The sequence below is a fragment of the Oncorhynchus mykiss genome, chromosome 2, assembly GCF_057628025.1.
Source record: "Oncorhynchus mykiss isolate SJ-2025 chromosome 2, ASM5762802v1, whole genome shotgun sequence".
NCBI lineage: Eukaryota > Metazoa > Chordata > Actinopteri > Salmoniformes > Salmonidae > Oncorhynchus > Oncorhynchus mykiss.
Window position 1 is genome coordinate 50,861,212 of NC_143023.1, and position 21,791 is coordinate 50,883,002.

Genomic DNA, 21,791 nt, shown 5'->3' on the forward strand with positions numbered 1-21,791 from the left:
CTACCAGGTAGAAACAAAAAGCAGAAGTGTTTCGGCCCTCCAGGACCGGAATTGAACAGTCCTGGTATAGATAAGACGACTGAGGGTGAATGAATTGTGTAGGACAGATTCCCTGTCATACGGAAAGGGAAATCATGCCAGCTCTATAGGTCTACATTACATTTCTCTGTGCATGTAGAGATAGAGTTGGGTGAGCTGTAGCGAGAGAATGTTACCCATAAAGTTCCGCTGATATTTTTCTGCGGGTTCAGAGAATATTCCATCAACATCATTTCAAACATACACAGAAAACGGATGCCATGTCCTCAGAATGTAAGATATTCATGTTCTAGACATGTTTAATGGGAACGTTGCCAGAACATGTCTGTGTCAGTTGTAGCCTGATGGTCCCAAAGAAACATCCCCCCCCCCCACAAAAAAAGACATTCATTACACATCACGCCTTGTTACTGTTGCCCATCAAGGCCCTGGTTGGTGAACCAACCACTGATCCATTCACAGCTCTTTTTGTCTGTTGGCAAGGGATACTCACACACATGATGACATTGTGCATGTTCATTTATACAGTAATTATTATTCAACATGTCCTCAGCTGGGATTTGACCTCATAGCATTCAGATCTTCCTGCTACGCCACCATGTATGTGTCAGTTATTAGCTCATTTCACAATTCTCACGTCATTGATTTGATTTACTTATTTGTAGTTGTCTAATGTTGGTGGGGCATATTAAACTGTTTTAATGATACTCCTCAATCACTATGATCAATACGTTTTTCTTGAGTGTACTTTTAACAGAGCTGAGATTTACTTTGAAGAGCATTAACCCTATTGCTTACAACTATCAAGTGCCTAGGGAGGATGGGTTAGGTTTTCTTCTGGACAGGGCCTAACTACAGTGGGACAAAAAAGTATTTAGTCAGCCATCAATTGTGCAAGTTCTCCCACTTAAAAGGATGAGAGAGGCCTGTAATTTTCATCATAGGTACACTTCAACTATGACAGACAAAATGAGAAGAAAAAATCCAGAAAATCACATTGTAAGATTTTTAATCAATTTATTTGCAAATTATGGTGGAAAATAAGTATTTGGTCAATAACAAAAGTTTCTCAATACTTTGTTATATACCCTTTGTTGGCAATGTCAAATGTTTTCTGTAAGTCTTCACAAGGTTTTCACACACTGTTGCTGGTATTTTGGCCCATTCCTCCATGCATATCTCCTCTAGAGCAGTGATGTTTTGGGGCTGTTGCTGGGCAACACGGTCTTTCAACTCCCTCCAAAGATGTTCTATGGGGTTGAGATCTGGAGACTGGCTAGGCCACTCCAGGACCTTGAAATGCTTCTTACGAAGCCACTACTTCGTTGCCCGGGCGGTGTGTTTGGGATCATTGTCATGCTGAAAGACCCAGCCACGTTTCATCTTCAATGCCCTTGCTGATGGAGGTTTTCACTCAAAATCTCACGATACATGGCCCCATTCATTCTTTCCTGTACACGGATCAGTCATCCTGGTCCCTTTGCAGTAAAACAGCCCCAAAGCATGATGTTTCCACCCCCATGCTTTACAGTAGGTATGGTGTTCTTTGGATGCAACTCAGGATTCTTTGTCCTCTAAACATGAGTTTAGTTTTTACCAAAAAGTTACATTTTGGTTTCATCTGACCATATGACATTCTCCCAATCTTCTTCTGGATCATCCAAATGCTCTCTAGCAAACTTCAGACGGGCCCGGACATGTCTGGCACTGCAGGATTTGCGTCCCTGGCGGCGTAGTGTGTTACTGATGGTAGGCTTTACTTTGGTCCCAGCTCTCTGCAGGTCATTCGCTAGGTCCCCCCGTGTGGTTCTGGGATTTTTGCTCACCGTTCTTGTGATCATTTTGACCCCACGGGGTGAGATCTTGCGTGGAGCCCCAGATCGAGGGAGATTATCAGTGGTCTTGTATGTCTTCCATTTCCTAATAATTGCTTTTGATTTCTTCAAACCAAGCTGCTTACCTATTGCAGATTCAGTCTTCCCAGCCTGGTGCAGGTCTACAATTTTGTTTATGGTGTCCTTTGACAGCTCTTTGGTCTTGGCCATAGTGGAGTTTGGAGTGTGACTGTTTGAGGTTGTGGACAGGTGTCTTTTATACTGATAACAAGTTCAAACAGGTGCCATTAATACAGGTAACGAGTGGAGGACAGAGGAGCCTCTTAAAGAAGAAGTTACAGGTCTGTGAGAGCCAGAAATCTTGCTTGTTTGTAGGTGACCAAATACTTATTTTCCACCATAATTTGCTAATAAATTCATTCAAAATCCTACAATGTGATTTTCTGGATTTTTTTTCTCATTATGTCTGTCATAGTTGAAGTGTGCCTATGATGAAAATTACAGGCCTCTCTCATATTTTTAAGTGGGAGAACTTGCACAATTGGTGGCTGACTAAATACTTTTTTGCCACACTGTATACTGGCCCGATAAGTACATGCCAGTGGTTCCCAAACTGTGGCGGCGTATAATTTATTCTCGCATCTACATGCTCGACTCGTTTCACCTTTTCCCTTCGCTTGTGGACTTCAATGCACAACACATCAGCTGTCTGACCAGGCCAAAAAATCTTTCTAAGCCAAACCTTCTTATCATAACCGCTAACTGCTACACACAGCCTACATCATTGTCACTATATTACCATCATAGTCAACATAGGTAATAGAAATAAGGTGTTAGTAAACCTGCTACAATCATGCAGTAGTACAGTGTACAGTCAGCAGCAAGCAGTTTAGCAGTTACATCGGTGGGACCAGGTGGCAATAATTTAATACAACCAAAAGCTTACCTTGACTTGGAAGAGTTCTAGTGTTGGATAGCCATATCCAGCTAGCTAACATAGCATCCCTCTCTGTTTGAGCCAAGTGTTTGAGTAGGCTAAACTAGCTAGCTGCATTTGCTAGCTGAGTAAGTGAAAGTGAAAAAGAAATACAACAAAATATAGCTATCTCTCTCTCCTTCGCTTCTCCTTCATTTTTACGAAGAAATTAATTTGTTCAAAACTGATGGCCAACTAGCTGAAAAAGTTTGAGAGGGTTTATCTAATGTTCCCTCGTAAGATTTGATCTAATCTCACTCTGGCTAGCATTAGTTGCTGATCTTGTTGATGTGCATGACTGAGGTTGTTTGATCAATAGGACTGTAAAGTTCCCAAATGTCAGAGGAATCCTGTGGTATTTACATATAGGCCCTACTGCCTGTAAACACACAGTCCAGTTCAAAGTGAATTATGTCAGATGGCTTATTTGCATAAAGGCCTACTGTACCTCTGATTGGCTATAGCGCACCGTTCTGTCTAGACTCTGGTCCTGGACGAGACAGATGTTTTTATTTGGTTTTATTTACTGCAGTGTCTTTCTTGTCCAAACGCATGGCTGCTTTCCCACTCTATATTGCTATAGAACTTTCACAAATGCCTTAGTCTACGTCATTCCCAAACATTGCATGAATTGATGGAAGTGTGGAAATGATATTTTGCTAAATGCTGTCAGTTCCACTTTAATATCTCATGTTCTGAGAACATGTTGGGTGGGACGTTGATGGAATATTCTCCTAACAGAAAACTGGACACATGAATGTGTTTGCCATGTTCATATGAAACGTGTCAAGAACACTTGTCTTATATTCTGAAAAAATGGTAACCACGATCTGGGTAAGTTGCATTTGACATTAAGGGGGTGGTCTCTTGGAAACATTCCTTGCACATCACAGGGACATTCCCATAAAAACGCCAGTTTGTGACTTAATGAGACTCTTTAAGAGAACTTTCTCTAAAGTTGTGGGAACATTTGTTGTTACCTGGGAGAGCTTTCAGAGGGGAGAGAGAGAGAGAGAGAGAGAAAGGGGTGGAAAGAGAGGGAGGAGGGATGGGCAGATAGGGTGGGGGGCTGGGTGGGTCACAGTTGCATTAGGCCTAGTTTGAGAGGGGTGTGGTTGGGTTGTTGTGTGTGTGTGTGTGTGTGTGTGTTGACAACCCCCTCAAGGAAGCCGCCCAGTAAGAACACAGCAGGATAGTGGGTTTCCTGTCCAGAGATAAGGGGTTCGTCCCAAATGGCACCGTATTCCTTACACAGTGCTCAACTTTTGACCAGAGCCCTATAGGCCTGGTCACAAGTAGTGCACTGTGTGGATATGGGCTGCAATTTGGGACACAGCTAAGGCCTTAAGTTCCCAAACACAGCTAACAGACTAACTGCTACATGGGTTCTATTGGACTCTACTCTGGGCTCTTTTGAGGGGCTCTACTGGGCACTGTTTAGTATGACATATCTGGAGTAAACCAGGGGAAAAGGTCATGTTTTTGTTGTTCAAATTAATAAAAAATGTAAAATAAATCTCCCATTTTGTGCTAAACAGGACCCTGGTCTGGACCTTCCCAGACAAGGAACTGGGAGATGGATAGAGACTGAGAGAAGAGGGAAAGGGAAAGGGTGTAAGAGATGGACATAGTGATACACACTCAATGAGATGCAGAAGTACAGTACACACACTACCATTCAAAAGTTTGGGCTCACTTAGAAATGTCCTTGTTTTCCATAAGAATATACATGACATGAGTTGCAAAATGAATAGGAAATGTAGTCAAGACGTTGACGAGGTTATAAATAATGATTTTTAATTGAAATAATAATTGTGTCCTTCAAACTTTGCTTTCATCAAATAATCCTCCATTTGCAGCAATTACATCCTTGTAGACCTTTGGCATTCTAGTTGTCAATCTCACCCCATGCTTCCTGAAGCACCTCCCACAAGTTGGATTGGCTTGATGGGCACTTCTTACGTACCACAACAGCTCAATAGGGTTGAGATCCGGTGACTGTGCTGCCACCTCAATATAGACAGAATACCAGCTGACTGCTTCTTCCCTAAATAGCTATTGCATAGTTTGGAGCTTTGCTTTGGGTCATTGTCCTGTTGTAGGAGGAAATTGGCTCCAATTAAGCGCCGTCCACAGGGTATGACATGGCGTTGCAAAATGGAGTGATAGCCTTCCTTTTTCAAGATCCCTTTTACCCTGTACAAATCTCCCACCACCAAAGCACCCCCAGACCATCACATTGCCTCCACCATGCTTGACAGATGGTTCACTCCTCCAGCATATTTCCATTTTTATTCGTCTCACGAATGTTCTTCTTTGTGATCCCGAACACCTCAAACTTAGATTAGTCTGTCCATAACACTGTTTTCCAATCTTCATCTGTCCGGTGTCTGTGTTCTTTTGCCCATCTTAATCTTTTATTTTTATTGGCCAATCTGAGATGGCTTTTTGTTTGCAATTCTACCTAGAAGGCCAACATCCCGGAGTCGCCTCTTCACTGTTAATGTTGAGACTGGTGTTTTGAAGGTACTAGTTAATTGAGGACTTGTGAGGCGTCTGTTTCTCAAACGAGACACTCTATTGTACTTGTCCTCTTGCTCAGTTGTGCACCGGGGCCTCCCACTCCTCTTTCTATTCTGGTTAGAGCCAGTTTGCGCTGTTCTGTGTAGGGAGTAGTACACAGCGCTGTACGAGATCTTCAGTTTCTTGGCAATTTCTCGCATGGAATAGCCTTAATTTCTCAGAACAAGAATAGACTAACGAGTTTCAGAAGAAAGGCCTTTGTTTCTGGCCATTTTGAGCCTGTAATTGAACCCACAAATGCTGATGCTCCAGATACTCAACTAGTCTAAAGATGGCCAGTTTTATTGCTACTTTGATCAGAACAACAGTTTTCAGCTGTGCTAACATAATTCTAAAAGGGTTTTCTAATGATCAACTAGCCTTTTAAAATGATAAACTTGGATGAGCTAACACAACGTGCCATTGGAACACAGGAGTGATGGTTGCTGATAATGGGCCTCTGTACGCCTATGTAGAATAAAAAATAAAAAATCTGCCGTTTCCAGCTACAATAGTAATTTACAACATTAACAATGTCTACACTGTATTTCTGATCAATTTCATGTTATTTTAATTAACGAAAAATGTGCTTTTCTTTTTAAAAAAAAGGACATTTCTAAGTGACCCCAAACTTCTGAATGGTAGTGTACATTCACACCCCGCTTTGTCACTCCCCTCCCTTACCACCTCTCCCTTCCTCACCCTCACTCTTTTTCTCTCTCGCCCCGGCTACCACTATCAGTTTCTCTCAGTTTTTTTCAATATAAGGGCTTTATTGACATGGGAAACATATGTTATCATCGCCAAAGCAAGTGAAGTAGATAATCAACAAAAGTGAAATAAACAATAAAAATGAACAGTAAACATTACACTCACAGAAGTTCTCTTGCTCTCTGAGTCTCGCCTAGGCCCTAATAGGATATATCGAGGGAGGCTTCCGCTCTGGTAGCCATGGCAACGGGGCTCTGGTGGGAGTTGGAGCCTGCCTGCCCACACCCCTCACACACACACCCCTCCTCCACCCCTTCACTGCTACCCCCCTGCAACTCTCCCCTCCATCCCCCACAACACACCACTACTACACCCAAAGGCACAAACAAATACACACAGTAAAACTGACACGCATGCGCGCACACACAGATAAACCCACACAAAGACACACATACACACACACACACACAACTTGTTGCCTGCTAGAAATACACATTTTCATTTGAATCTCACTCACTCTCTCTCACTCACACACACACACACACACACACACACACACACACACACACACACACACACAGAAGCACACGCACTCACACACACACACCCAGGGACTTGTCCTCCAGCTATCTGGAGCGCTAATGCAGAAAGATGTGTACCACACCCACTCTACCCACTCCATTTACACACACACACACACACACACCCACTCTACCCACTCCATTTACACGCACACACACACTCACCACACATTACTGTAGTATTGCTAGGATGCAGCTAGCGTTCCATCCCTATTCACCCACAATCAGTCATGGTGCAGAGTGATGATGTCATCGTTGGCCAGTGCGAGCAATTTTTCCTCCTGGACCAGTAATAACAGTAACTCCACGTTAGGTTATGTATGTATGTATGTATGTGTGTGTGTGTGTGTGTGTGTGTGTGTGTGTGTCATGTTGGGTTGTCAGAACATTCAAGACTTTACACTGACATGTTTGTTGTCTTTGACCGACGGCTCTTCATTTTGTGTCTTAGATTCTGTGTTTTAAGCTGTTGTATCTACAATCAACATTGGGTTCCACCCTGCTTTTAAAGCACAGATTACAGTGAGGCTAATTGAAGGTTATTACTAAGGTCTATAGGCTGAGGGAGTATCACAGGGTATAAACACACTGTCAACATTTGGACAATTAGGTTGTAAAGACACAGTTTGATGTCAGTCAGCTCTGCCAGAGAGGCTTGTTGTTGTCTGCTGGATATAGGCTATGTTTAAGTATTAACCCTAGGGTGTGTGTGTACCTGCATGCGTCTATGGGAATTGGTCTATATGGATAGGGCTCATTTGAAATGTTCTTACCCAAGAAATATCGAAAGCATGTGCATAACCTTGGTAGCAATTAAAAGGGAACATTTACGTTTGACATTTTAGTAATAATAAATATATATATTTTAAAAATTTTAGGGAGTGGATCTTTAATATTGCGGATAAATTGTTGCTTCCATCAATGTAATACATACAGTTGAAGTCGGAAGTTTACATACACTTAGGTTGGAGTCATTAAAACTTGTTTTTCAACCACTCCACAAATTTCTTGTTAACAAACTATAGTTTTGGCAGGTTGGGTAGGACATCTACTTTGTGCATGACACAAGTCATTTTTCCAACAATTTTTTACAGACAGATTGTTTCACTTATTTATTCACTCACTGTATCACAATTCCTGTGGGTCAGAAGTTTACATACACTATGTTGACTGTGCCTTTTAAACAGCCTGTGCAAATCAATCCCAGAACAACAGCAAGGACCTTGTGAAGATGCTGGAGGAAACGGGTACAAAAATATCTATAAAACAAGTCCTATATCGACATAACCTGAAAGGCCGTTTAGCAAGGATAAAGCCACTGGTCCAAAACCACCATAAAAAAGCCAGGCTACAGTTTGCAACTGCACATGGAGACAAAGATCGTACTTTTTGGAGAAATGTCCTCTGGTCTGATAGAACTGTTTGGCCATAATCGTTATGTTTGGAGGAAAAAGGGGGAGGCTTGCAAGCCGAAGAACACTATCCCAACCGTGAAGCACGGGGTGGCAGCATCATGTTGTGGGGGTGCTTTGCTGCAGGAGGGACTGGTGCACTTCACAAAATAGATAGCATCATAAGGCAGGAAAAGGTTGTGCATATATTGAAGTAACATCAAGACATCAGTCAGGAAGTTAATGCTTGGTCGCAAATGGGTCTTCCAAATGAACAAGGACCCCAAGCATACTTCCAAAGTTGTGGCAAAATGGCTTAAGGATAACAAAGTCAAGGTATTGAAGTGGCCATCACAAAGCCTATAGAACATTTGTGGGCAGAACTGAAAAAGCGTGTGCAAGCAAGGAGGCCTACAAACCTGACTCAGTTACACCAGCTCTGACAGGAGGAATTGGCCAAAATTCACCCAACTTATTGTGGGAAGCTTGTGTAAAGTTACCTGAAACATTTGACCTAAGTTAAACAATTTAAAGGCAATGCTACCAAATGCTAATTGAGTGTATGTAAACTTCTGACCCACTGGGAATGTGATGAAAGAATTAAAGCTGAAATAAATCATTCTCTCTATTATTATTCTGACATTTCACATTCTTAAAATAGAGTGGTGATCCTAACTGACCTAAAACAGGGCATTTTTACCAGGATTAAATGTCAGGAATTGTGAAAAACTGAGTTTAAATGTAGTTGGCTAAGGTCTATGTAAACCTCTGACTTCAACTGTACATACATACCTATATACATAGATACATACCATATATATATATATATATATATATATATATATATATATATATATATATATATATTATATACAGTGCCTTGCGAAAGTATTCGGCCCCCTTGAACTTTGCGACCTTTTTCCACATTTCAGGCTTCAAACATAAAGATATAAAACTGTATTTTTTTGTGAAGAATCAACAACAAGTGGGACACAATCATGAAGTGGAACGACATTTATTGGATATTTCAAACTTTTTTAACAAATCAAAAACTGAAAAATTGGGCGTGCAAAATTATTCAGCCCCTTTACTTTCAGTGCAGCAAACTCTTTCCAGAAGTTCAGTGAGGATCTCTGAATGATCCAATGTTGACCTAAATGACTAATGATGATAAATACAATCCACCTGTGTGTAATCAAGTCTCTGTATAAATGCACCTGCACTGTGATAGTCTGAGGTCCGTTAAAAGCGCAGAGAGCATCATGAAGAACAAGGAACACACCAGGCAGGTCCGAGATACTGTTGTGAAGAAGTTTAAAGCCGGATTTGGATACAAAAAGATTTCCCAAGCTTTAAACATCCCAAGGAGCACTGTGCAAGCGATAATATTGAAATGGAAGGAGTATCAGACCACTGCAAATCTACCAAGACCTGGCCGTCCCTCTAAACTTTCAGCTCATACAAGGAGAAGACTGATCAGAGATGCATCCAAGAGGCCCATGATCACTCTGGATGAACTGCAGAGATCTACAGCTGAGGTGGGAGACTCTGTCCATAGGACAACAATCAGTCGTATATTGCACAAATCTGGCCTTTATGGAAGAGTGGCAAGAAGAAAGCCATTTCTTAAAGATATCCATAAAAAGTGTCGTTTAAAGTTTGACACAAGCCACCTGGGAGACACACCAAACATGTGGAAGAAGGTGCTCTGGTCAGATGAAACCAAAATTGAACTTTTTGGCAACAATGCAAAACGTTATGTTTGGCGTAAAAGCAACACAGCTGAACACACCATCCCCACTGTCAAACATGGTGGTGGCAGCATCATGGTTTGGGCCTGCTTTTCTTCAGCAGGGACAGGGAAGATGGTTAAAATTGATGGGAAGATGGATGGAGCCAAATACAGGACCATTCTGGAAGAAAACCTGATGGAGTCTGCAAAAGACTTGAGACTGGGACGGAGATTTGTCTTCCAACAAGACAATGATCCAAAACATAAAGCAAAATCTACAATGGAATGGTTCAAAAATAAACATATACAGGTGTTAGAATGGCCAAGTCAAAGTCCAGACCTGAATCCAATCGAGAATCTGTGGAAAGAACTGAAAACTGCTGTTCACAAATGCTCTCCATCCAACCTCACTGAGCTCGAGCTGTTTTGCAAGGAGGAATGGGAAAAAAATTCAGTCTCTCGATGTGCAAAACTGATAGAGACATACCCCAAGCGACTTACAGCTGTAATCGCAGCAAAAGGTGGCGCTACAAAGTATTAACTTAAGGGGGCTGAATAATTTTGCACGCCCAATTTTTCAGTTTTTGATTTGTTAAAAAAGTTTGAAATATCCAATAAATGTCGTTCCACTTCATGATTGTGTCCCACTTGTTGTTGATTCTTCACAAAAAAATCGTTTTATATCTTTATGTTTGAAGCCTGAAATGTGGCAAAAGGTCGCAAAGTTCAAGGGGGCTGAATACTTTCGCAAGGCACTGTATGTATGTGTATATATATATATATATATATATATATATATATATATGAACTATTACATTGATTGAACTTCAACTATTAATTTTTTATTAATTTATTTGCAAATGATGGTGGAAAATAAGTATTTGGTCAATAACAAAAGTTTATCTCAATACTTTGTTATATACCCTTTGTTGGCAATGGGGTTGAGCAATGGGGTTGAGATCTGGAGACTGGCTAGACCACTCCAGGACCTTGAAATGCTTCTTACGAAGCCACTCCTTCATTGCCCGGGCGGTGTGTTTGGGATCATTGTCATGCTGAAAGACCCAGCCACGTTTCATCTTCAATGCCCTTGCTGATGGAAGGAGGTTTTCACTCAAAATCTCACGATACATGGCCCCATTCATTCTTTCCTATACACGTATCAGTCGTCCTGGTCCCTTTGCAGAAAAACAGCCCCAAAGCATGATGTTTCCACCCCCATGCTTCACAGTAGGTATGGTGTTCTTTGGATGCAACTCAGCATTCTTTGTCCTCCAAACACGACAAGTTGAGTTTTTACCAAAAAGTTATATTTTGGTTTCATCTGACCATATGACATTCTCCCAATCTTCTTCTGGATCATCCAAATGCTCTCTAGCAAACTTCAGACGGGCCTGGACATGTACTGGCTTAAGCAGGGGGACACGTCTGGCACTGCAGGATTTGAGTCCCTGGCGGCGTAGTGTGTTACTGATGGTAGGCTTTGTTACTTTGGTCCCAGCTCTCTGCAGGTCATTCACTAGGTCCCCCCGTGTGGTTCTGGGATTTTTGCTCACCGTTCTTGTGATCATTTTGACCCCACTGGGTGAGATCTTCCGTGGAGCCCCTTCCGTGGAGTCTTCCATGTCCTAATAATTGCTCCCACAGTTGATTTCTTCAAACCAAGCTGCTTACCTATTGCAGATTCAGTCTTCCTAGCCTGGTGCAGGTCTACAATTTTGTTTATGGTGTCCTTTGACAGCTCTTTGGTCTTGGCCATAGTAGAGTTTGGAGTGTGACTGTTTGAGGTTGTGGACAGGTGTCTTTTATACTGATAACAAGTTCAAACAGGTGCCATTAATACAGGTAATGAGTGGAGGACAGAGGAGCCTCTTAAAGAAGAAGTTACAGGTCTGTGAGAGCCAGAAATCTTGCTTGTTTGTAGGTGACCAAATACTTATTTTTCACCATAATTTGCAAATAAATTCATTAAAAATTCTACAATGTGGTTTTCTGGAATTTTTTTTCTCATTTTGTCTGTCATAGTTGAAGTGTGCCTAAGATGAAAATTACAGGCCTCTCTCATATTTTTAAGTGGGAGAACTTGCACAATTGGTGGCTGACTAAATACTTTTTTTGCCCCACTGTATATACATACACACTTTGTTTTGTCATTTAGCATATGCTCTTATCCAGTGTGACTTACAGTGCATGTACCATAAGATAGCTAGGTCGGACAGTCACAGTAAGTAAAAATTGTCAAAATAAAGAAATTACCAGCTAAGTCAGAGCTAGTAAGGGTGGGGGAGTCAAGTGAATAACAGGGTGTTTGTTATCCAGCAACACGCCAAGACACACCGTGGAGGGACACCGTTGAGTTGTCAACCGGGATGGAGAGGTCATGGAGCGGACAGGCCATCCCCAAGAGGAAGAGGAGCTCCGTCTTGTCGTGGTTGAGCTTGAGGTGGTGATATCCAAGCTGGGATATCTGCCAGGCACGCAGAGATGCATGTCACCACCTGGATGTCAGAAAGGGGAAAGGAGAAAAATAGTTGAGTGTCATCTGCATAGCAGTGATAGGAGAGACCATGTGAGGATATGACGGAGCTGAGTGACTTGGTGTATAGGGATAGAAGAGGAGAGGGCCTCGTTCCATGCCCTGGGGGACACCAGTAGTGAGAGTATGTGGTGCAGGCACAGATCCTTTCCATGTCGGCTGGTAGGATCGGTCTGCCATGTATGATGCAATCCATAGCCAAAGACACCCAGGCCTGAGAGGGTGGAGAGGGGGATATGATGGTTCACGGTGTTGAAGGCAGTGGATAGATCTAAGAGGATGAGAACAGAGGAAAGAGAGTCAGCTTTGGCAGTGCAGAGAGCCTCTGTGACACAGAGGAGAGCAGTCTCAGTTGAGTGAGCCGTCTTGAAGCCTGACTGGTTAGGGTCCAGAAGATCCTCTGTGACTCAGAGAAATGCCTTCTCTGTTGAGTGAGCCGTCTTGAAGCCTGACTGGTTAGGGGTCCAGAAGATCCTCCGTGACACAGAGGAGAGCAGTCTGGGTTGAGTGAGCCGTCTTGAAGCCTGACTAGTTAGGATCAAGCAGATTGTTCCGAGAGAGTTAGTTGGTCAGAGACAGCACGCACAAGTGTTTTGGAAAGAAAAGAAAGAAGGTATTCCAGTCTGTAGTTTTTGTGACATCAGAGGAGTAGAGTGTTGGTTTGTTGAGGAGGGGAGCGACATGGGCCATTTTGAAGTCAAAGGGGACGCAGCCATTGGTCAGGGATGAGTTGATGAGGGAAGTAAGGAATGGGAGAAGGTCTCCAGAGATGGTCTGGAGAAGGGAGGAGGGGATGGGGTAGAGCGGGCAGGTTGTCAGACGGCTGGACCTCACGAGTCGCAGGATTTCATCTGAAAAGAGAGGGGAGAAATAGGTCAAAGCCGTAGGGTAGTTCTGTGTGAGTAGGACCAGTGGACTCAATAGGCTTAGTGAATGAGGAACAGATGTCATCAACGTTCTTTTCAAAGTGGAACAGTTTGTCGTTTATGGGAAAAATATTAGACTAATTGTGAGGACACAAAAGTTTACCTGACATGAGTAAATCCAAACATTAAATACTCTGGATCCATTCAGTAACATAGATAGAATATTCTGGAAAATACTCTGGATCCATTCAGTAAAATAGATAGAATATTCTGGAAAATACTCTGCATCCATTCAGTAACATAGTAGGAATGTTCTGGAATAGGTGCAACATTGTTATTATAATCCTCAATGTCTTTCAAAATATGTTGAGCTGCTTAATTTACAGCATTTTCCCCCACTCAAACAGCATCAATTGTGCAAAAGTTTCCCAATTAGCGGTATGGATGGGGTCAACTTCTTTCAGCGCGTGGTGCTCAAGTTCAGAATGTATGTCAGTCAAAGCCCATACAGAGGCGTGAAGAGGAGACCCTGAGCTCTTGACATCACGTATAGCATGTTCATGTACAGCTGCTTTGTTATTTAGGCATTATTTACAATTATAAAGGCACACTGGTCGGTGTTCAGTGGTTGTTGAAGTTGTCTGTGAGAAGGGAAGAGTTGATTGGTTGGTACGTACAGTCAGACCAGAGTGGGTGTTTTATACAGTGTAGAGGGTGCAGTTAGGGTGGACGGCCGAGTGCTGTGTGTTGGCAGGACTTCCTGCGTGCTCCACAGCTAATATCACATAGTTGCCCATCGAAAGAGATTTTGTTTAATAAGTAATATTTTTTTCTCTCAAAAAGGTAGGGATCAAAATGATTGACACCCCTAAAGATTCTTATAGATAAAGTAGTCAAAAGTTTAGTATTTGGTCCCATATTCCTAGAATGCAATGACTACATCAGGCTTGTAACGGCAAATTCATCTAAAACGTTTGTAGAGTCACAAGCTTAATGTAGTCATTGCGTGTTAGGAATGTGGGACCAAATACTAAACTTAGGAATTTATAAGAATCTTTATCAAGGGTGTCAATAACTTTGGACCCTCTGTATGTAACACAACTACCACAACAAGCCATATGGAAACATACTTAACTAACGTAACCAGTGTATCAATGACAGGAGATAAAGAAACAGAGAGAGGTGAATGTGGAGCCCAGACACAGTTACGATAGCTATGATGAAACCCGTGACGACATGTACCTCCGCTCTCTAGTTATAGCTGGAACACAACAGTGTTCACTCCATCATTTCGGACCAGCGAGGGTGACAGTGCCTCTTCTTCTGTCTCTCTCAATTTCACTCAATTACACTGGGCTTTATTGGCATTGTTTATACATGGCCAAAGCAACTAAAAAAAACTCAACCAAAACAACGACAAAAACCAACAAAGCAAATGAAACAAAACATAGACCAAAAATTCAGACGGTAAACATTACACACAAACGTTTCAAGAGAATAACAAAGTTTAAAAAATGTAATTATTAAAATCTAGTATAGCATTAAAAATGTTACAAAAGCTATATACAATGTTTTGACAATGTGCAAAGAGTAGCATGTACAAATGGGGGGAAATAAATAGGCAGATATAGGTTATATTTACTTTGGTGTTTCTGACCCACTGGTTGACCTACTTTTGTGGCAGCAGGTCACACATTTTGCTGCTTGAATTGCACACTGTGGTATTTCACCTAACAGATACGGGAGTGGCAAATGTGGCAGTCTGCCTATGGTGACCTCTCTCAATAGCAAGGCTCTGAGTCTGTACACAGTCAAAGCTTTTCTTAGCTTTGGGTCAGTTTACTCTCTTTTTTCAGGCGAGGTAGAATTGCAATTTGCTCAGTTTTTTGGGTTGATTCTTGACAATTTATCAAGTAATTCTCTTAATTTGGTTGGGTGTAATTGTGTTAATCGTGTATTTGTGAACAGCGCCCCAAAATCATTTGGCTGAGGGGATTCTTCTCTAGGTATCTCCTTGAAGGTTAGGGCTTTGTGATGGAAGGTTTGGGCATCACTTTCCTTTAGGTGGTTGTGGAATTCAACGGCTGTTTTCTGGCTTTTGGGACTCCCAATCACGGCCGGATGTGATGCAGCCTGGATTCGAACCAGGGACTGCAGTGATGCCTCTTGCACTAAGATACAGTGCCTTAGACCGCTGTGCCACTCGGGAGCTCAAAAGGAGGGCAGTGTAACCTCCTGCCAAATGTACGACCATATCAAGAAAATTTGTGACCTGTTGCCACAAGGGCAACCAGTGAAGAGCAAACACCATTGTAAATACAACCCATTTGCACATCATTGCAACACTGTATATAGACAAATATGACATTTTAAATGTCTTTATTCTTTTGGAACTTTTGTGTGTAATGTTTACAGTTCATTTTTATTGTTTATTTCACTTTTGTATATTGTCTACTTCACTTGCTTTGGCAATGTAAACGTGTTTCCCATGTCAATAAAGCCCTTATATTGAGAGCGAGAGGAGGGGGGGTGGTGAGCAAGAGGGGGGAGAGACAGGGGGAGAGACAGGGGGAGAGACGGGGGGACGAGACGGGGGGACGAGACGGGGGGACGAGACGGGGGGACGAGACGGGGGGACGAGACGGGGGGACGAGACGGGGGGACGAGACGGGGGGAGAGAGACGGGGGGAGAGAGACGGGGGGAGAGAGACGGGGGGAGAGAGACGGTGTGAGAGAGATGGGGGGAGAGAGACTGGGTGTGAGAGAGATGGGGGGAGAGACGGGGGGGTGAGGACGAGACGGGGGGGAGAGATGGCGGAGAGACGGGGGGTGAGGGAGAGAGACGGGGGAGAGAGATGGCGGAGAGACGGGGGGTGAGAGAGAGGGAGAGAGATGGGGGAGAGCGAGAGACAGGAGAGGGTTTAAGTTTTAAGAAGAAGGAGTTGGGTCAGAGACAGAGAGTTTATCTCTCCTGGTGTTGCTCATATGTATTGCTTTTGACCAGGGCCCGCTCAGGGACAAGGATATACAGGGCTGCCATTTCAGACGCAGCCTCTCTTCTGTCCGTGTGTAATGGGGTTTCATTTCAAACACATCCTCCCTCTCTTCTGTCAGTGTGTAATGGGGTTTACTTTCAGACACAGCCTCTCTTCTGTCAGTGTGTAATGGGGTTTCATTCTGACACAGCCTCTCTTCTGTCAGTGTGTAATGGGGGTTCATTTCAGACACAGCCTCTCTTCTGTCAGTGTGTAATGGGGGTTCGTTTCAGACACAGCCTCTCTTCTGTTAGTGTGTAATGGGGTTTCATTTCAGACACAGCCTCTCTTCTGTCAGTGTGTAATGGGGTTTCATTTCAGACACAGCCTCTCTTCTGTCAGTGTGTAATGGGGTTTCATTCTGACACAGCCTCTCTCTCTTCTGTCAGTGTGTAATGGGGTTTCATTCTGACACATCTTCTCTCTCTTTTGTCAGTGTGTAATAGGGTTTCATTTCAGACAAAGCCTCTCTTCTGTCAGTGTGTAATGGGGTTTCATTCTGACACAGCCCCTCTTCTGTCAGTGTGTAATGGGGTTTCATGTCAGACACAGCCTCTCTTCTGTCAGTGTGTAATGGGGTTTCATTCTGACAGAGCCTCTCTTCTGTCAGTGTGTAATGGGGGTTCATTTCAGACAAAGCCTCTCTTCTGTCAGCGTGTAATGGGGTTTCATTCTGACACAGCCTCTCTTCTGTCAGTGTGTAATGGGGTTTCATTCTGACACAGCCTCTCTCTCTTCTGTCAGTGTGTAATGGGGCTTCATTTCAGACACAACCTCTCTTCTGTCAGTGTGTAATGGGGTTTCATTCTGACACAGCCTCTCTTCTGTCAGTGTGTAATGGGGTTTCATTTCAGACACAGCCTCTCTTCTGTCAGTGTGTAATGGGGTTTCATTTCAGACACAGCCTCTCTTCTCTCAGTGTGTAATGGGGTTTCATTTCAGACACAGCCTCTCTTCTGTCAGTGTGTAATGGGGTTTCATTTCAGACACAACCTCTCTTCTGTCAGTGTGTAATGGGGTTTCATTCTGACACAGCCTCTCTTCTGTCAGTGTGTAATGGGGTTTCATTTCAGACACAACCTCTCTTCTGTCAGTGTGTAATGGGGTTTCATTCTGACACAGCCTCTCTACTGTCAGTGTGTAATTGGGCTTCATTTCAGACACAACCTCTCTTCTGTCAGTGTGTAATGGGGTTTCATTCTGACACAGCCTCTCTTCTGTCAGTGTGTGTAATGGGGTTTCATGTCAGACACAGCCTCTCTTCTGTCAGTGTGTAATGTGGTTTCATTCTGACACAGCCTCTCTTCTGTCAGTGTGTAATGGGGTTTCATGTCAGACACAGCCTCTCTTCTGTCAGTGTGTAATGGGGATTCATTTCAGACACAACCTCTCTTCTGTCAGTGTGTAATGGGGTTTCATTCTGACACAGACTCTCTTCTGTCAGTGTGTAATGGGGTTTCATTCTGACACAGCCTCTCTTCTGTCAGTGTGTAATGGGATTTCATTTCAGACACAACCTCTTCTGTCAGTGTGTAATAGGGTTTCATTTCAGACACAGCCTCTCTTCTGTCAGTGTGTAATGGGGTTTCATTTCAGACACAGCCTCTCTTCTGTCAGTGTGTAATGGGGGTTCATTCTGACACAGCCTCTCTTCTGTCAGTGTGTAATGGGGTTTCATTCTGACACAGCCTCTCTTCTGTCAGCGTGTAATGGGGTTTCATTCTGACACATCCTCTCTCTCTTTTGTCAGTGTGTAATAGGGTTTCATTCTGACACAACCTCTCTTCTGTCAGTGTGTAATGGGGTTTCATTCTGACACAGCCTCTCTCTCTTCTGTCAGTGTGTAATGGGGTTTCATGTCAGACACAGCCTCTCTTCTGTCAGTGTGTAATGGGGTTTCATTCTGACACAGCCTCTCTTCTGTCAGTGTGTAATGGGGTTTCATTTCAGACACAGCCTCTCTTCTGTCAGTGTGTAATGGGGTTTCATTCTGACACAGCCTCTCTCTCTTCTGTCAGTGTGTAATGGGTTTTCATTCTGACACAGCCTCTCTTCTGTCAGTGTGTAATGGGGCTTCATTTCAGACACAACCTCTCTTCTGTCAGTGTGTAATGGGGTTTCATTCTGACACAGCCTCTCTTCTGTCAGTGTGTAATGGGGTTTCATTTCAGACACAGCCTCTCTTCTGTCAGTGTGTAATGGGGTTTCATTTCAGACACAGCCTCTCTTCTGTCAGTGTGTAATGGGGTTTCATTCTGACACATTCTCTCTCTCTTTTGTCAGTGTGTAATAGGGTTTCATTCTGACACAACCTCTCTTCTGTCAGTGTGTAATGGGGTTTCATTCTGACACAGCCTCTCTCTCTTCTGTCAGTGTGTAATGGGGTTTCATTCTGACACATCCTCTCTCTCTCCTGTCAGTGTGTAATGGGGTTTCATTTCAGACAAAGCCTCTCCTGTCAGTGTGTAATGGGGTTTCATTTCAGACAAAGCCTCTCTTCTGTCAGTGTGTAATGGGGTTTCATTCTGACACAGTCTCTCTTCTGTCAGTTTGTAATGGGGTTTCATTTCAGACAAAGCCTCTCCTGTCAGTGTGTAATGGGTTTTCATTCTGACACAGCCTCTCTTCTGTCAGTTTGTAATGAGGTTTCATTTCAGACAAAGCCTCTCTTCTGTCAGTGTGTAATGGGGTTTCATTTCAGACACCGCCTCTCTTCTGTCAGTTTGTAATGGGGTTTCATTTCAGACACAGCCTCTCTTCTGTCATTGTGTAATGGGGGTTCATTTCAGACACAGCCTCTCTTCTGTCAGCGTGTAATGGGGTTTCATTCTGACACAGCCTCTCTTCTGTCAGTGTGTAATGGGGTTTCATTTCAGACACATCCTCTCTCTCTTTTGTCAGTGTGTAATAGGGTTTCATTCTGACACAACCTCTCTTCTGTCAGTGTGTAATGGGGTTTCATTCTGACACAGCCTCTCTCTCTTCTGTCAGTGTGTAATGGGTTTTCATTCTGACACAGCCTCTCTTCTGTCAGTTTGTAATGGGGTTTCATTTCAGACAAAGCCTCTCCTGTCAGTGTGTAATGGGTTTTCATTCTGACACAGCCTCTCTTCTGTCAGTTTGTAATGAGGTTTCATTTCAGACAAAGCCTCTCTTCTGTCAGTGTGTAATGGGGTTTCATTTCAGACACCGCCTCTCTTCTGTCAGTTTGTAATGGGGTTTCATTTCAGACACAGCCTCTCTTCTGTCATTGTGTAATGGGGGTTCATTTCAGACACAGCCTCTCTTCTGTCAGCGTGTAATGGGGTTTCATTCTGACACAGCCTCTCTTCTGTCAGTGTGTAATGGGGTTTCATTTCAGACACATCCTCTCTCTCTTTTGTCAGTGTGTAATAGGGTTTCATTCTGACACAACCTCTCTTCTGTCAGTGTGTAATGGGGTTTCATTCTGACACAGCCTCTCTCTCTTCTGTCAGTGTGTAATGGGTTTTCATTCTGACACAGCCTCTCTTCTGTCAGTTTGTAATGGGGTTTCATTTCAGACAAAGCCTCTCTTCTGTCAGTGTGTAATGGGTTTTCATTCTGACACAGCCTCTCTTCTGTCAGTTTGTAATGGGGCTTCATTTCAGACACAACCTCTCTTCTGTCAGCGTGTAATGGGGTTTCATTCTGACACAGCCTCTCTTCTGTCAGTGTGTAATGGGATTTCATTTCAGACACAACCTCTTCTGTCAGTGTGTAATAGGGTTTCATTTCAGACACAGCCTCTCTTCTGTCAGTGTGTAATGGGGTTTCATTTCAGACACAGCCTCTCTTCTGTCAGTGTGTAATGGGGTTTCATTTCAGACACAGCCTCTCTTCTGTCAGTGTGTAATGGGGTTTCATTCTGACACAGCCTCTCTCTCTTCTGTCAGTGTGTAATGGGTTTTCATTCTGACACAGCCTCTCTTCTGTCAGTGTGTAATGGGGTTTCATTCTGACACATCCTCTCTCTCTTTTGTCAGTGTGTAATAGGGTTTCATTTCAGACAAAGCCTCTCTTCTGTCAGTGTGTATTGGGGTTTCATTCTGACACAGCCCCTCTTCTGTCAGTGTGTAATGGGGTTTCATGTCAGACACAGCCTCTCTTCTGTCAGTGTGTAATGGGGTTTCATTCTGACACAGCCTCTCTTCTGTCAGTGTGTAATGGGGTTTCATTTCAGACACAGCCTCTCTTCTGTCAGTGTGTAATGGGGTTTCATTCTGACACAGCCTCTCTCTCTTCTGTCAGTGTGTAATGGGTTTTCATTCTGACACAGCCTCTCTTCTGTCAGTGTGTAATGGGGCTTCATTTCAAACACAACCTCTCTTCTGTCAGTGTGTAATGGGGTTTCATTCTGACACAGCCTCTCTTCTGTCAGTGTGTAATGGGGTTTCATTTCAGACACAGCCTCTCTTCTGTCAGTGTGTAATGTGGTTTCATGTCAGACACAGCCTCTCTTCTGTCAGTGTGTAATGGGGTTTCATTCTGACACAGCCTCTCTCTCTTCTGTCAGTGTGTAAAGGGGTTTTATTCTGACACATCCTCTCTCTCTCCTGTCAGTGTGTAATGGGGTTTCATTTCAGACAAAGCCTCTCCTGTCAGTGTGTAATGGGTTTTCATTCTGACACAGCCTCTCTTCTGTCAGTTTGTAATGAGGTTTCATTTCAGACAAAGCCTCTCTTCTGTCAGTTTGTAATGAGGTTTCATTTCAGACAAAGCCTCTCTTCTGTCAGTGTGTAATGGGGTTTCATTCTGACACAGTCTCTCTTCTGTCAGTTTGTAATGGGGTTTCATTTCAGACAAAGCCTCTCCTGTCAGTGTGTAATGGGTTTTCATTCTGACACAGCCTCTCTTCTGTCAGTTTGTAATGAGGTTTCATTTCAGACAAAGCCTCTCTTCTGTCAGTGTGTAATGGGGTTTCATTTCAGACACCGCCTCTCTTCTGTCAGTTTGTAATGGGGTTTCATTTCAGACACAGCCTCTCTTCTGTCAGTGTGTAATGGGGTTTCATTTCAGACACAGCCTCTCTTCTGTCAGTGTGTAATGGGGGTTCATTTCAGACACAGCCTCTCTTCTGTCAGCGTGTAATGGGGTTTCATTCTGACACAGCCTCTCTTCTGTCAGTGTGTAATGGGGTTTCATTTCAGACACATCCTCTCTCTCTTTTGTCAGTGTGTAATAGGGTTTCATTCTGACACAACCTCTCTTCTGTCAGTGTGTAATGGGGTTTCATTCTGACACAGCCTCTCTCTCTTCTGTCAGTTTGTAATGAGGTTTCATTTCAGACAGAGCCTCTCTTCTGTCAGTTTGTAATGATGTTTCATTTCAGACAAAGCCTCTCTTCTGTCAATGTGTAATGGGGTTTCATTCTGACACAGTCTCTCTTCTGTCAGTGTGTAATGGGGCTTCATTTCAGACACAACCTCTTCTGTCAGTGTGTAATGGGGTTTCATTCTGACACAGCCTCTCTTCTGTCAGTGTGTAATAGGGTTTCATTTCAGACACA

At 43.2% G+C, this 21,791-nt stretch overlaps 2 protein-coding genes across 19 annotated transcripts in view; one reads left to right on the forward strand and one right to left on the reverse strand.

Moving 5' to 3' along the window:
- The window catches only part of rbm41 (RNA binding motif protein 41), a 218,449-nt gene that overhangs the window by 140,904 nt on the left and 55,754 nt on the right, over positions 1 to 21,791 (reverse strand). The window lies entirely within an intron of this gene.
- LOC110491126 (Krueppel-like factor 8) overlaps positions 1 to 21,791 on the forward strand; it is a 161,890-nt gene that overhangs the window by 90,276 nt on the left and 49,823 nt on the right. The window lies entirely within an intron of this gene.